The sequence below is a fragment of the Zonotrichia albicollis genome, chromosome 1 (genome assembly GCF_047830755.1).
Source record: "Zonotrichia albicollis isolate bZonAlb1 chromosome 1, bZonAlb1.hap1, whole genome shotgun sequence".
Taxonomy (NCBI): Eukaryota; Metazoa; Chordata; class Aves; order Passeriformes; family Passerellidae; genus Zonotrichia; species Zonotrichia albicollis.
In genome coordinates, this window is record NC_133819.1 from 79,297,019 (window position 1) to 79,310,781 (window position 13,763).

At 36.5% G+C, this 13,763-nt stretch overlaps 1 long non-coding RNA gene across 1 annotated transcript in view; it reads right to left on the reverse strand.

The window, feature by feature from the left end:
• LOC106629269 (uncharacterized) overlaps positions 1–13,763 on the reverse strand; it is a 49,720-nt gene that overhangs the window by 25,263 nt on the left and 10,694 nt on the right. The gene's annotated exons all lie outside the window — the stretch shown is intronic.

Consider the following 13,763-nt stretch of genomic DNA (forward strand, 5'->3'; position numbering starts at 1 on the left):
ATGCTGTATTTTAAACGGAAAGAGAAGTAAACAGGATTACCCCACAATTACCCCACAGAATACCATTGCCAGTAAAACTCTCTTTTAACGGGAAGGCTACCTCTTATTTAACCCTTTCTCACTTTGATTTAGTAAATAGTTACTAGACTTTATAAAAACTGCACCTGCTTGTACACCACCAGCTACCCCAGTGCCTTAGGCTTCTTTACCTTCTTTACTTTCTTTTTTCTCAGTTCCTTTGAACTTCAATCTGTCTGGTCTCAGTTTGAATGAAGAGAACTGGTTTCTTTCTTTAATATTGTGCCCCCCACAGTGGAGCCTGATTTTGTTTGATTTTTTAAAGCTGCCTGGTTTAACACTGTATTTTCCAAATCTGTTATAGATCCTGCCATAAGAATTGGAAGAAATAAAAGGTCGTTAAAATTTCCCTTTCCCTTTACCCTTCTCCTTGTTCACCCTGTCAGATCCCTGTCCTTATGACTGCAGTTATATTACTGCCTCCTGCTGTTTCAGAGCTGCCCTCTCTGACGCGGAGCTTATGTCAGCAGCCTTAGATCCCCAAAATCAGTGTCTCTGCTTTCCTAACCTGTTAGTTGTTTCAAATACCACCTCCTTAAGATCTCCACTTGTCTGTGGGTGCTCGAGACTGCTCAATAATCAGCTGCTTTAATTACACATCCTCAATATATTCTTTGTTTCTATAATTAGCACTCTACTGTTAGGATGTTTACAAGACTAGCCACATTTCCTGCTCTGTAATTTTGACGAAAAAATAAGGGCAATAATAAAAGCAATATTTGCTTGTATTCATTTGAGCATTTCAGTCTTATGCATCTTTTTGCTAAATGTGTTAAGCATATTTTTGCTAAACACAGAACTAGTGGGCAGGGAATAATAAAAACAGTAAAAAATAAGTTTAAACAATAATTTCTTCTTAGCTCCCAATTTAGAAGTAAAATGTATTTCATTCCTTCCAACACTTCATCACTTCCAACACTTTCATACCTCACTTTGTAGCCCCGATGTTGACTTCCATAATCCTGAGAAAAGCACATTCCCCTACTCCAGCAATGCTCTCCCTTTTTATCTTTTTAGATGTTTCATAATAAAGTATCCCCAAAATATCAAAACAGAATCCAGTTTAAATAATTGTCCTTTTGCAAGCACCAAATAAATGACACATTCAGCTGGATCTGGATCTGCCAGAGGCATGGGGCAGCTCACACCTTCTTCAAGGTGCTGAGTGCAGAACACACAGGACTCAGTCCCACTCACACATTGAGAGTAAGGCTGATATGCATTGCAGCTGTAGGCACACCACCTAGATATGTTTAATGAAGTTAAAATTTTGCTTTTCACTTAGAAAAATATAGAAATTGAAAGAAAAAATATTGCAAAGCAATATTCTTTTTTTCCCCCGCCTTGCCTCACGTATTGAGGTGACAGACAGCTTGTGTTTCCTCTCTGTAGTGTCATTTTTCCACTGGTGCCTAGCCTAAATTTTCATTTGGCAAAGCATTTAGATAGCTCCTTCCAGTTTGTTGTGATATTGATTTGGACAATGGAAATTAACTTCACAATGCACTGAAAGATGAGCCTTCTACTTAGGAGATATTACCACAGTAGCAAAGATAACTTTGTGGTTAAGTTACTCAACAGTGTTATAAAAGATTTAGCTTCAGTTTCTGGCTCTGACACAGCCTTGTGTGTCTCTGAGCTAAATTTATCTATATCTGAGCTGTACACATGTTTAACTTGCAGCTTAGATCATTTGCCTGAGTTTTTTGGAAGTGTACACATGTATAACATTGTACAAATGCAAGTTTGAGAGATCTAGATAAGATTTTGCTTAGTATTAGCAAATGGGGATAAAGATCCCATTACAGCTTATATGTACTAACTTATTTTTCAATATATGTACTACTTTGATCTCAATTCTGTGTCAATAAATGTTGTTTGTTTGTTTAATATTAATGCTAAAAGCACACTTTTAACATTACGCCAAATCAAAAATAAAAAATCTGAAAACTCCACATCTCTCCAGTGCCTTGCTATCCTTATGATCAAAATATTTGTCTTCCATGTTTGCTTTAATGCCATTCCCATGCCCTACACTTTGTCCTGACAGCCCTGTGTACAGAGAAACTTCTATTCTTGTCCTCTCTACCCCACACTTTCACATTCTGCTTCCTTCAAACCTTAAGCATGTTTAAGTTTTATCCACCTTGTGACCAACTACTGAGCTGGGCACACTTTAATTCATTATGATACTTGTGAGTTTAATCCAAACCTATTCTTAGGCAGAAAAAAGCATCACCACTGCCATCACTACCACCAAAAAAACCAGACCATACCAAAAAACACCTGTCCAAAACAAGCAAAAAAAAACCAAAAACCAAAAACAAAAATCCAGAAGAGTTTTGAAGATCCAGAAATGTATTTCTATTCACAATATGCATTTAAGTATTGCCATTGCCAAAAGCAATTATATTTTGAAAGTATTTGTGTCTTGATAAAACTGCTCTTCAGACCCTACAGTTCTCATCTAAAGTGAATCTCTTTTCTCATTTTGTATTTGTTATTGTCAATATGCCCTTCAGGATTTACTTTTATTTTTCCAGTGTTTTATTGTAGTGAAATAAAGCACAGAGACGCTGTGATTTTGCAGATCATCCTGTATAGGATAAACTTTAAGTTATTCCAGTGAGTGTCAAGTGACAAGTAATACATACTATTACTTCTGTGCTTAAGATTAAGCTCTCTTGGAAGTTTTTAACAATGTAGAAGTAATTTGTCTTCATCTTGGTTTCTTAGTTAAATATCTTGACACATATATTTAAAAATCAGTTATTTTAGGGAATTTCTCTCATTTATGCTGTGTTCATACAATCAAAATACACCAACTTAAATGTCATTTATTGAACCTTCAAAAACAAGAAAGTGTGTGATTCCTCACCCAAACAATATTTTATTCTGTCAAGTTCCCCTTCTGTTTGATAAAAGATGTAATATATATATATTTATAATTTAATTTTCTATAAATTAGTTTAATTTTCTCTAAATTAGAAGCTTCATGTTACCTATGTTGAAATGTATAAGAGTATAGATAGATCTGCATTTTAACTCTTACATGCTTACAAACTGTTTTGATCAAAAGGGATAATCAATATATTTTTTGTTCTGACAATAATAATGGCTGTATATAAATAATACATCTATTAATAATAATATATATTAATATATAGTGTTTGTTAGGACATGTATGTGTATTCAGCATATTATTATTTGGTTGGAGGAGATTCTGCAAGGTAGGTATATCACTAAACTGAGGTACCAAATGAAAGCAGTATGTGTAAACCTCTTGGCCAGCATTCCTCTGATATGTTTGTGTGACAGGAAACATTCTGATTTGGTAGTTTAGGTGCCCAAGAGGAATCAAAATTCATCTTCTGTCTGAGACAGAAAAGAAACACAAAGACAAGAGAAGGACTAAATCCAATTTGAGCTCTCACTGCGGGAGTTGGAACAAAATTCCCAGTCAGTCTTCTCCAAAGTATTGCAAATGGTTTAATTATGAAAATGCAGCAACTGATCAATAGTGAGGACCTGATGTCAATTTATGCAAGATGATATCCAGTTTAGATTCAATGTATAATCATGAAATGTTAAAGCTCAAACACTTATCTGCAAATTGTGATCAATCAAATAATTGTTCCTTCAAAATTTTATGTCTAATAAAATGTCTCTTTACGTCTCTTTGTCTAATGCAGAGCAATTTTGTCTATCTTTCAGTTTTTCCCATGAGTTTATTTATGTGATTAAATTGAAATATTTAAAGGGACATCACTGCTTCTGGTGTAGCGGTTCCAATACCAAATGATGTGGTCAGGGGGTGAGGGCAAAATGCTGCACAATCAGTCACTTCCACAGCCAAACTACTTATTGCTAAAACATGATTGTCTACATTGAGACCCATAAAGCTGTGTGATACACATTGAAGTGCAGGCTGAATTTCAAGTGTAATAGAAAACTGTTGTTTCTGCAGATTTCAACAGGATGTACAGAGAGAGCAGTCCTTTATCTACAGCAGTTTACAAGCTTTAAAGGGAGCAAAGACAAAGCCTGACAGAAAGGATGGTAGCCTGATATGGAACACATTAATATAGATTCAAAAGCTTACATTGGACACCAAATTGATGTAACTTGGATGCTGAGGAAAAAGACAGGCCAGGATGTGTTTTGAAAAAAAAAAATCTGTGCAACAGTAACAAAAAGAGAAATATACTCAGAAAAAAAAAAATAGACACAGATGGACAAAGAACAAAATCTTTTTGTTTCTTTTATTTTCTTTTCATTTCATTCCTACTGAAAGTGCTGGAGCAGACTGCCCTGAGACGCTGTGGCGTCTCCCGCACTGGAGATATTCAATAACTGTCTGGATGCACTTCTGCTCCATGTGCTCTGTGATGGCCCTGCTTGAGCAGAGGCTGGACCGGATGACCCACTGTGGTCCCTTCCAACTGACCCATTCTGTGATTCTGTGATGACTTTTGCTGTCTTGTCTATATGATTATACCAGCATTTTGTCAAGGTACCAGTGTTTGCTGAAGGAAGTCACAACTTCAGTCTGGGAATTTTGCTGTGTAGTTTGAGTTGTGTATCAAGTGTCATTTTGGCCCCTGTTCTCCAAATACCTCTTTTCTTTCCAATGAAGTCCTTCAATGTTTTTCCAGGATAGGAAATTTTTTTCTTTTGGTTATCAACTTCACATACCTGTCTTAAAATTGATACTGCAAAGATGTTTGTTGAGGAACTGTTCAGCCCAGCTACTAGAATTTCAGTGGCTGTATGTCCTGTTATAACTTTAACAAGTCCATCTGAATTCCAGGATTCATGTTTTAACTGATTTGACCACATTTTTGTGCCCTTTCTTCATTTTCTGATTGTATGTCAGTAAATAGAGAAATTGCTTAAAAAGAAAATCAAATTTCATATTAAAAAAAGAGATCAGAAGTCAAGTTGATATCTACTTTTATAAACAATATAATTCTCTGACTGTCTTACAAGTTTTGCTCTATAAATATTGAGACTACCAGCTTGTGCTCTCAGCCTTCATGCAAAGGCTGCTTCTGCTGCCATTGATTCTTGTCAAACTTCAGCAGATGAAAAAACCAGTGTACCTAAGACTTAGAGGATAGTTGCCATTGTCACCTGGCTGATAAATAAGAGAAAATGCTCTTTCTGCATGCTCTCTTTAACAAAACAAAACAAAACAAAACAAAAAAACCACAAAAAAAACATCGTAAAATAAAACAAACAAAACAAAAACAAAAAAAAGGGGAAAAAAGCACAAAAAAGCCCCCACCAAAAAACCCCAAAACAATTACATAATTAAATGATGGACATACTGCTGAGCATCACCACTGAAGAAAGCCACAAGCTCAGGTAATCAGATTTGCTGGGCCGCTGAGGGAGAGAAAAAAGAGTATTCTAATAATTTAGTCCTGACATACATTCTAAAAAGTTTTCTTATGTATTCCTGTATTTTATTCTCTTTCAGAAACACACTAAGTTTTTGTCAATGATTTTCATATCTTTTTGGTATCACTTTTCTGGTAGCAGAGCCTGGAAGAAGAAGGGAAACTGTGGTCTACATTGAGGACAGTAACAGAAAGCACAAAAACTGCATTTCCAGTTAGTTTCAGCAAAAGTTCAAAAAGTGAAATGGAGTAAAATAAATTCTGCTGAAGGGAATTAATCCTGGCATTGCTGGACAATGCAGGAACATATTGGCTCACCAGCCAATGTAGTCCTGGAACAGACATTTCAAACATGACAGCCAGAACCATCACTTCTGGGGATTTAGGGTCACTGAAAACCATCCCCATTTAACAAACGGACCACTCAGAGCTTGATTTTTCCTTTTTACAAAGCCATGTGGCTCTGCTCCAGCTCTTGGTTATAACTTTCACCTTTCACAATTGCCCTCACCTGCAGCTCCTTTCGCTTGGAGACGGACACTACGGGGGAGCTAATTGTCTCTGACATACCAGGGGAATAATCCATTCTGTTTTAATTCCTTAGAAGTGCCTTGGTATGGTAGTAGAACTTTTTGATCTTGCATGTTAACACATGAATATATAATTACTACACATTCATGTGGGAAGGAAAAAGTTTTGATTCAGATTAGTTATGGGTTTTTTTTAATCTAACATTCATAACAGTAGATTAACTTCACCTGTGGCAAAAACTTCCATATTTTATATTAAAACTAAAGGATATGGTACTTCTGGTTTTGATTAATTATAGGCTTTTGCTCTTTCAGCAATCACAGAAATCTTTATTTCAGTGTTCATTTCAATAAACCCTCTCTCGTTTCACTAGATGGCACATTCAATAAATGGTGTTTTGGTGTCAATTTTTTATTGACAGTGACTCAGAAAACTCACTGTGTAAGAGTAATTGTGGATTTGGATCTTCTGAGATAGTTAAAAGAGAAAAAAGATTCTCCGTGTTAAGTAATATTAAATTACTGTGTCAGCATTGCTTATAATTTATGTAAAAAACAGTGAATAATTTCATTTTAAAACTGTTTCTACATAATCTAACAAGTTTTCGTAATATGTTTATGCAAAGTTACAAACAAAGCTTTATGGTTTGAACTCCTTTTTCCATTTTACTCTAGTGAAGACTCCAGACTTAAGTTGGCCCTAGAGAGCTCAGTCTGGGTGACTAGACATGAAATTTTCTCTACCCACACACCTACAAAGGCTGAGCTGCTCAGCAGCCAATTTACCCATGTAAATTCCAGTTAATGGCTTCTTCAAGGCAGTTTTTCAGATGCATTCAATATTTGACACCTACACTGCTTCATTCAGGGGTATGAGGCACTTTTCTGTTCCTTCGGCATGAACTGTTTGACTGGAGTGTTCACACACATTCAGCAAGAGATTGCCCCAGAATACTGACATAACCATAAGCCTTAGCTTTATATTATATCCACATTAGAAATTTTCATGGTCTCAAGAATTAGTCCTAAAGAGATAATTACAGCTGAGTATAGAATGACAAATATTTCACACAAAATAGCTTACTGTGCTGGTGAATATATTGTTGTATGGTAGACTGAAATAAATTTTAATTCTAAAATTACCATTTTAGAGCCTTCATTGTAAAACATTTTTTTCATCCTTCCTTAATGCTCACTGTATGAGCATCAACAAAGGCTCCCATCATTATAATTTCCTGTAACCATACATAAGGTGATAAAGTGAAATAACCTAAAAAGCAAGTTAAATAGCCAAAGCAGATTTGTTCCAGTATAGTTTTTCTTAGCTACCCATGTACCACAGTTATCAGCTGTGGTGATTGGTTAAAGCTGGATTTGTTTGAATTTATGCATTTGGGATCAGTACTATAACTTCCCTGCAGGCATTCTTACCTCTTCTCCACATGGCATAAACCTGTAGATTACTTGTATGCAATGTATGCCTTTTCCTAGCTCTTTTTATTGTCTTATCTGTCCCTTTCATATCAGCATGTTTTCCTCAAGGCCAGTCACATGGAAGCTCTGCTCCTGATAATTGGGACTCTAAAATCACCATGATTTCATTCTGTGCACATAGAGCTGAGCATGCATCACACCTCCTCTTGAGAGCCTTCAGAAAGGACCAGAAAATTCACATCAGTCTTAAAAAATACCATACAAAAACCCGAAAAACCACATATATTGAATTTGTTTAAAAGGGTTAAAAAAACCACAAAACTTAAAGACTAAGTGTAATTAAAACCAGTAACTTTTTTTAAAAAGTTCTTTGACTGCTTGGTGCCTCATTTCCCCATTGCTGTAATGAATTAAGAATACTAGGTCTCTTCCATGTCTGATTCTTCATATATCCAAGAATCTTGAATCTTTCTGGGAATTTATTCTTTTGGGCTTCATTGGGTTTATAAAATTCACATTTTAAAAGTTTATTACATCTTATTGGTGATATATGTGAGTCTGGCTTCATAATTCCTGTTTCAGAAAGCCAGGCATAAAACAGAAAACAGACAATGCTCTCATCTTAATTCAGTACTTCAAAATTCTCTGTAGAGCCTGTTCAAGACTGAAAGCATTAAATAAAACTGGATCTAAATCAGTCAGATTTTTGCTACAAAACATATATACTTTAAAGTTATTGACTGATGTAAAGTGTTGCTCCCTGGGTGGGAGGAGGGTGGGGTGACAAATAGCAGCAAGCAACTATCAATTATATATTTCATTCTGATGTCCAGGGGCTGATAATTCACATGTTAGCTGCAGGAAATTGAAAAAATAGATGTCTAGCGCTGTCAAAACTTTGTTTAGTTACTGTCTGTTTATTTATATGGTTGCAAAAAACTCAGTAGGAGTAAATTTTATGTTCAACAGATTTTAACTATAATTATATATCCAAAATATATATGCATATTGGATTTTATTAATTTTATGAATCATTCATATGACTGAACGAATTTTATGAATGTAACATTATTGTTGAGGTAGGCCACTTAAACAAACACTAAAATGGGAAAAAAATGTATTTTTTCTTTCCCCATCATCAGTATTTTGAAGCATAACCAAAGGAAGCTTAATCACCTGGTTTTCGGTTTCTGAAAACTTTTGTCTTTAAGTTTCTTTCAACTTATATGCCTACATTTGTAGAAGCCAAACTTCATTATACCATTTGTGAAAAAATAGTAAAAATTTCTTTTTCTCTGTTTTACCAGAAAAACCTAACTGTTGGACAATTTTCAGAAAATTGTTAACCCCAATTAAAAGATGTACTTTTACTTAAAAGCAACCATAAAATGAGAAAATATTGATAACTCTGAGAAGATATTTTTTGCTAAAGTGGCCTGTAAGTTTTTATGGGATTGAATTCAGCCAAAGACAGTACAAATCCAAAGCTCTTTGATAGCATTTCAGCATCACTCCTGAAATCTCAACAACTGTAATGACGTTCATGATTGAAGCCACTTTCTTGTGAATACAGCCATGCTGCACACTTATCCTCTGACCTCTCATCAGGTCTGAAATAGTTCAGCTCTCTAGTGTTATGAAATAAAAATATCTGAAGCAACACCAACTGATGATCCCTGTCATAAATAGAGAAATAATCAGCAGTGCCTGACTTGGAGATTAGAATACTATGAACATATGTAGCTGCAAATTGCAATTTATTAATTAATCTTGATTCTCTTACTATTGGCATATACAGACTATCATTATTTCTATTTTTCAAAGCTTAACATGAGTTTACCTTTGAGCACTTGTTCTGATACAACTGTTAAGCACTAGATTTTGTATGTGTAAGTGCCAACACTCAATTAAAAGTCTGGCAGAGCTTTTTAATCAGTTTTTAAATCATGTTACAAGTAAAACAACATATACAAATGTCACACTAAGACTACTTGGTAATGTATCCTACACTACTTCAGACAGCAACCAAGCAGATTATGCACATCATTTAATTATTTACACAGATGTATCAGAATAGATGTTCCTCATCTCCACCAATGCCTTGTCTCAAGATAAAAGACTAAATTAAACTCACATTGCTCAAGAACAAAGAGGAAAGAAGAAACTTGAAAAATGGCAAATACTAAACAATACTCATTTCAAATATTTCTCTGGCTCCAAAATGGTGGAATACATTTATTTTAAGCTTTCCAAGATATTCCACTTGGCACAATGAAGCAATTAGAGAAATTTTCACATTAAAGGAAATTTTAGGGAAACCATCTGTAATGGAGGCTGTAAGAAAGAACTGAATAATCACCTCAGCTATGAACTGAATATTAAAACTGGGGTTTCAGTATTGCTGAAACCATTCTGCTTGAGGAGCTTGCTAATCAAATAGTCAAACCAGAACAGCATGGAGACACAGATATTTTGTGTAGTTTTTCTTGTCATACTGCTAATTTTCTGCAGAGTCTCTAGCCCCTTTTATTTGAGACTTAGCAAAGGACATAATGAATCTTCTGTCAACTATTGAATTTTTTGTTGTCGCCAGAAGTTGTTCATACACAATTCTGTTGCTCTCAATGCTTAACATCTGAAAACTTTAACAACAAAATTCACAAGGTGTGTTAAGTGCTGTGCAAGTTTGGTTAGACAAGGAATGTGGAAATTAGAAAATCTAAGATTCTTTTACTAGTACTTTTCTGTTGTTACTACCCTGAAATTTAAAAATACAAATCACATATGCTGATTCAGCTAGACAGGATTCCAATTTTAAGGTGCCTAGGTATTTTATTTGCCACCATAGTCAATGTACATAATGTTTAATTTAAATCCCAAATTAAGATACAATCCCCAAGAATCCTCCAGCTTTCCAGTTCATAGACATGGATATTTTGGACTGTTTGGCTTCTGTAGGTGGTAAGCTTTCTAGATGATAGTAAGAAATTAAATAGATTATAACAACTTACTAGAGGATTTTAAATGCCAACGCAATTCCCACTGTATAAATGCACTTGCTGATTTCACCAGGCAGTTTTCTGACATGCACAGAATGAAGAAGACTACTATTAAATGTCACATGTGGCTTCCTCAGAACGTTCCTCAAACTAACCATGTGAGAGTTAACAGGTACATCATTCTAACCTTAGGTATTTGTAACCTTCTAAAGTATATTTTACTGACAACTAAATTCTCCATAGCACAGTAATCATCCAATGATTTAAAATATGTACTAACAGCAAATGCACTTTTATGCAGCAGGTAGCAAATAGTTCTGAATTTTGGTTTTAAAAGCAACATCCACTGAAATTATATGATTCCACAATTGTTTCAGCCAGCACAGTGTATAGACTTCTCTCTTTTTTTCTCATTACTACCTTTCTGGGTTGCTGATAACACAAAGAATCAATCTGTCTCCTCCCCATTAATTCCAGCTCAGCAACTTCCTGTCTCAAACTGCTGTGTGAAGCTGCTGGGTGATGGCAGACAGCTGGTTTTCACCTGACAGAATATGACCCCAAGGCACTTTCCTTTTGTATATGGACTTCCCATTTACAAAGCCTGCATAAGCTGACTTATGTGGACCTCTAAGAATAAAGTAGGGCATCTCTCTGTCAGAACTAAACATAACAGGTAAAATGATGTTGTGCTGGTTTTGGCTGGAATAGTTAGCTTCCTTCTTTGCAGCTGGTATGGGGCCATGTTTTGGATTTGCGCTGGACAAAGTGTGGATAACAGAGAAGTTTTCTTTATTGCTGAGCAGTGCTTGCACAGAACCAAAGACTTTTCTGCTTCTCACCCCACCCCATCATCCAGGAGGCCCAAGGAGTTGCAATGTGACAGCCAGGATAGCTGAGCCAAGCTCTCCAAGGGGTTGTTCCATTCTCTGTGGCACCACCCTCAGCACATAAACTGGGGAGAAATGTGGCCAGCAGCTGTTGCTTGGGAACTGGCTGGATGTAAGTCAGCAAGTGCTGAACATTTGTATTGTGCATCTCTCATTTTGTATATTCTAATTCTTTTACCATCATTATCAGAATTTTTTTGCTCCCTTTTCTGCTCCACTGAACTGTCTTTATCTCAATTCCCTAGTGTTCTCACTTTGACACTTCCTATTTTCCCCCTCATGCCACCGGAGGGGAGTGAGTGAGTGCTGGCTGGCGTAAAGTTCCAACAGATATACTGGTGTCTCTAAAAATTAATATCTTTCAAATAAAACAAAAATAAGGATCTAAGGATCTCGGTAGAATCACAAGATTAGAGTCCACAACAAGAACAGAAGGCTAACTGCACACAGGGTGAGAGCAGTTGACAGAAACATTGCCATCAAAACCCAGCTAAAGCAGAAATGTCCACAGCTTGCCTTTCAATATGAACCATGTGTAAGTGTTTTTGTTGCAGCTGTCTGTAGCCTAGAACATCTACCTGGGACCGAGACGGGCTGGGATTTGTATTTTAGAAGGGTAGAATGCTTATTTAACTGTATTTATATTAACACTACCACTGACATTTGATTTACAAAGAGTGGGAGAGGGCTGAGTCCTCTTTAGGTGAGGTTCCACAAATGCTTGGAGTTTTTTGTTGCCTTCCAACTGAAGTGCTACCCTGGCACCCTTGGGCACTAGTACATAAGCAGTAATGTATGATAGCAGTTTCTGAAAAAGGCTCTACACATGTGAGTGATTTGGATTTGATTTTTTTTCTTTTTTTGTGGACTAGGAGATATGAAAAAAATTACTCTCAGTCAGTTATAGATTAATGTCCTGGTTTCTAGTTTCCCTTTTAAGCAGTATCCTTACGGCATCAGCTATTGTGGTGCCAGTTATTGCTCCTACCAAATATGTTATTTTAAATGAAATTAAAATTTTGTATTAAAAAGAAAAAAAAATTGCCAATTTGTATTGTCTAAATTTCTTGACTGGGAAAGCAAGAGTCACTGAAAGTTATTTTAAAATGTAATTGCTTATGTAAGCAGAAATTTGGAAACCTGGCTATCATTTAATATTTCTCTGAGTAGATCTACAGTGCATGTCTTCTCAGCAGGACAAATAAGCCAGCACAGATATGTGCGCTTTTATTTCCCAAGCTAGCAGCAATCCAAACCAGCCACCTCCAGATTCCTCACAAAGAATGTAAAGAAAATTTACTCTGTAAAATAATACCAGAAGACCTTCTTTGATATTATTACCACAAGAAGCAAAAGGTGAGCAGTCCAGAATTAAAATGTTACTTAATGTTTAGTGCATGGTAGACCCTTATAAGGATGTAAAAGCAAGTGAGTGGTAGGTAACTCCAGCAGGCACTACCCTTCCCCACCCTCCAGCCCCTCTGAAATCCATTCCAGTGCTTAGAAGTCTGTTGTTTGTTCTTGCAGGAGAGGGGAGAGGTGAAGGGTAATTGAAAGGGGAGAGCCATGGTTATCAAGAAGAAAATATGAGCAAAATACAGACAAAAATATGGTACTAAAATAGTAACCTGTGTCAGTAATGAGTATCAAAGATTCTTTTTAAACAAGGTGTTATGAAAGGTGAAAAGGAGCAGATATACTCCATGCCTGTATAAAAGAAAGAGTTATCTTGCATGACTCTTTACTTTTAGTGCAGGTATGATTGATGCTAACAAAACCACTATTTTTGTGCCACTGCTTATGTCTGTCTACCAAATTAAATTTAAATTATATTAGTAAGATGGGAAATATCTTTGTGCTATTACTCCAGCCAGTGCATGTTCTTCCATACTCTAGCAATGCCAGAAAAGTTGAAGGGTAGATCAGAACTTGTGTAATTGTCACGGTGGGGTTTATTCCAGCTGTTTCACAACCCACATCATGCACAGATCAAAGGCTTTTAAGAGGAATATTGAGTTCAACTTCATACATTTTGCAGATGCTGAGGCAGAGGCAGTGTGATTCTCTTCACTGTGAAGCAGTCCATCAGCAAGGCAGCAATGCTCACTGCTCAGCCCAGCAGCCGAGTCCTGGGGTCACAAGAGCACAAGGTGCAGCACAGCTCACAAGGGAAGAACTGGCCTTGGAAATGCCAGCACTGAACAATGGCTTTGCTTTCAGCTCCCCGAAGCCGCTGCTGTGCAACAGACTGAAACACACATGCCAGCACACAGATGGGCCACCTGCCAGGGCAAGGGGAGCTGGAGAGGAGAGGCACAGAGTTTGTGCAATGGCTGAGCCAAGCACATCCACAGCCCCAGCTAAAGGAGCAGCAAGGCTCTCCAGATGGACACGGCCAGGATACAAAGCTGAGCTGGCCTAGTGGCTATC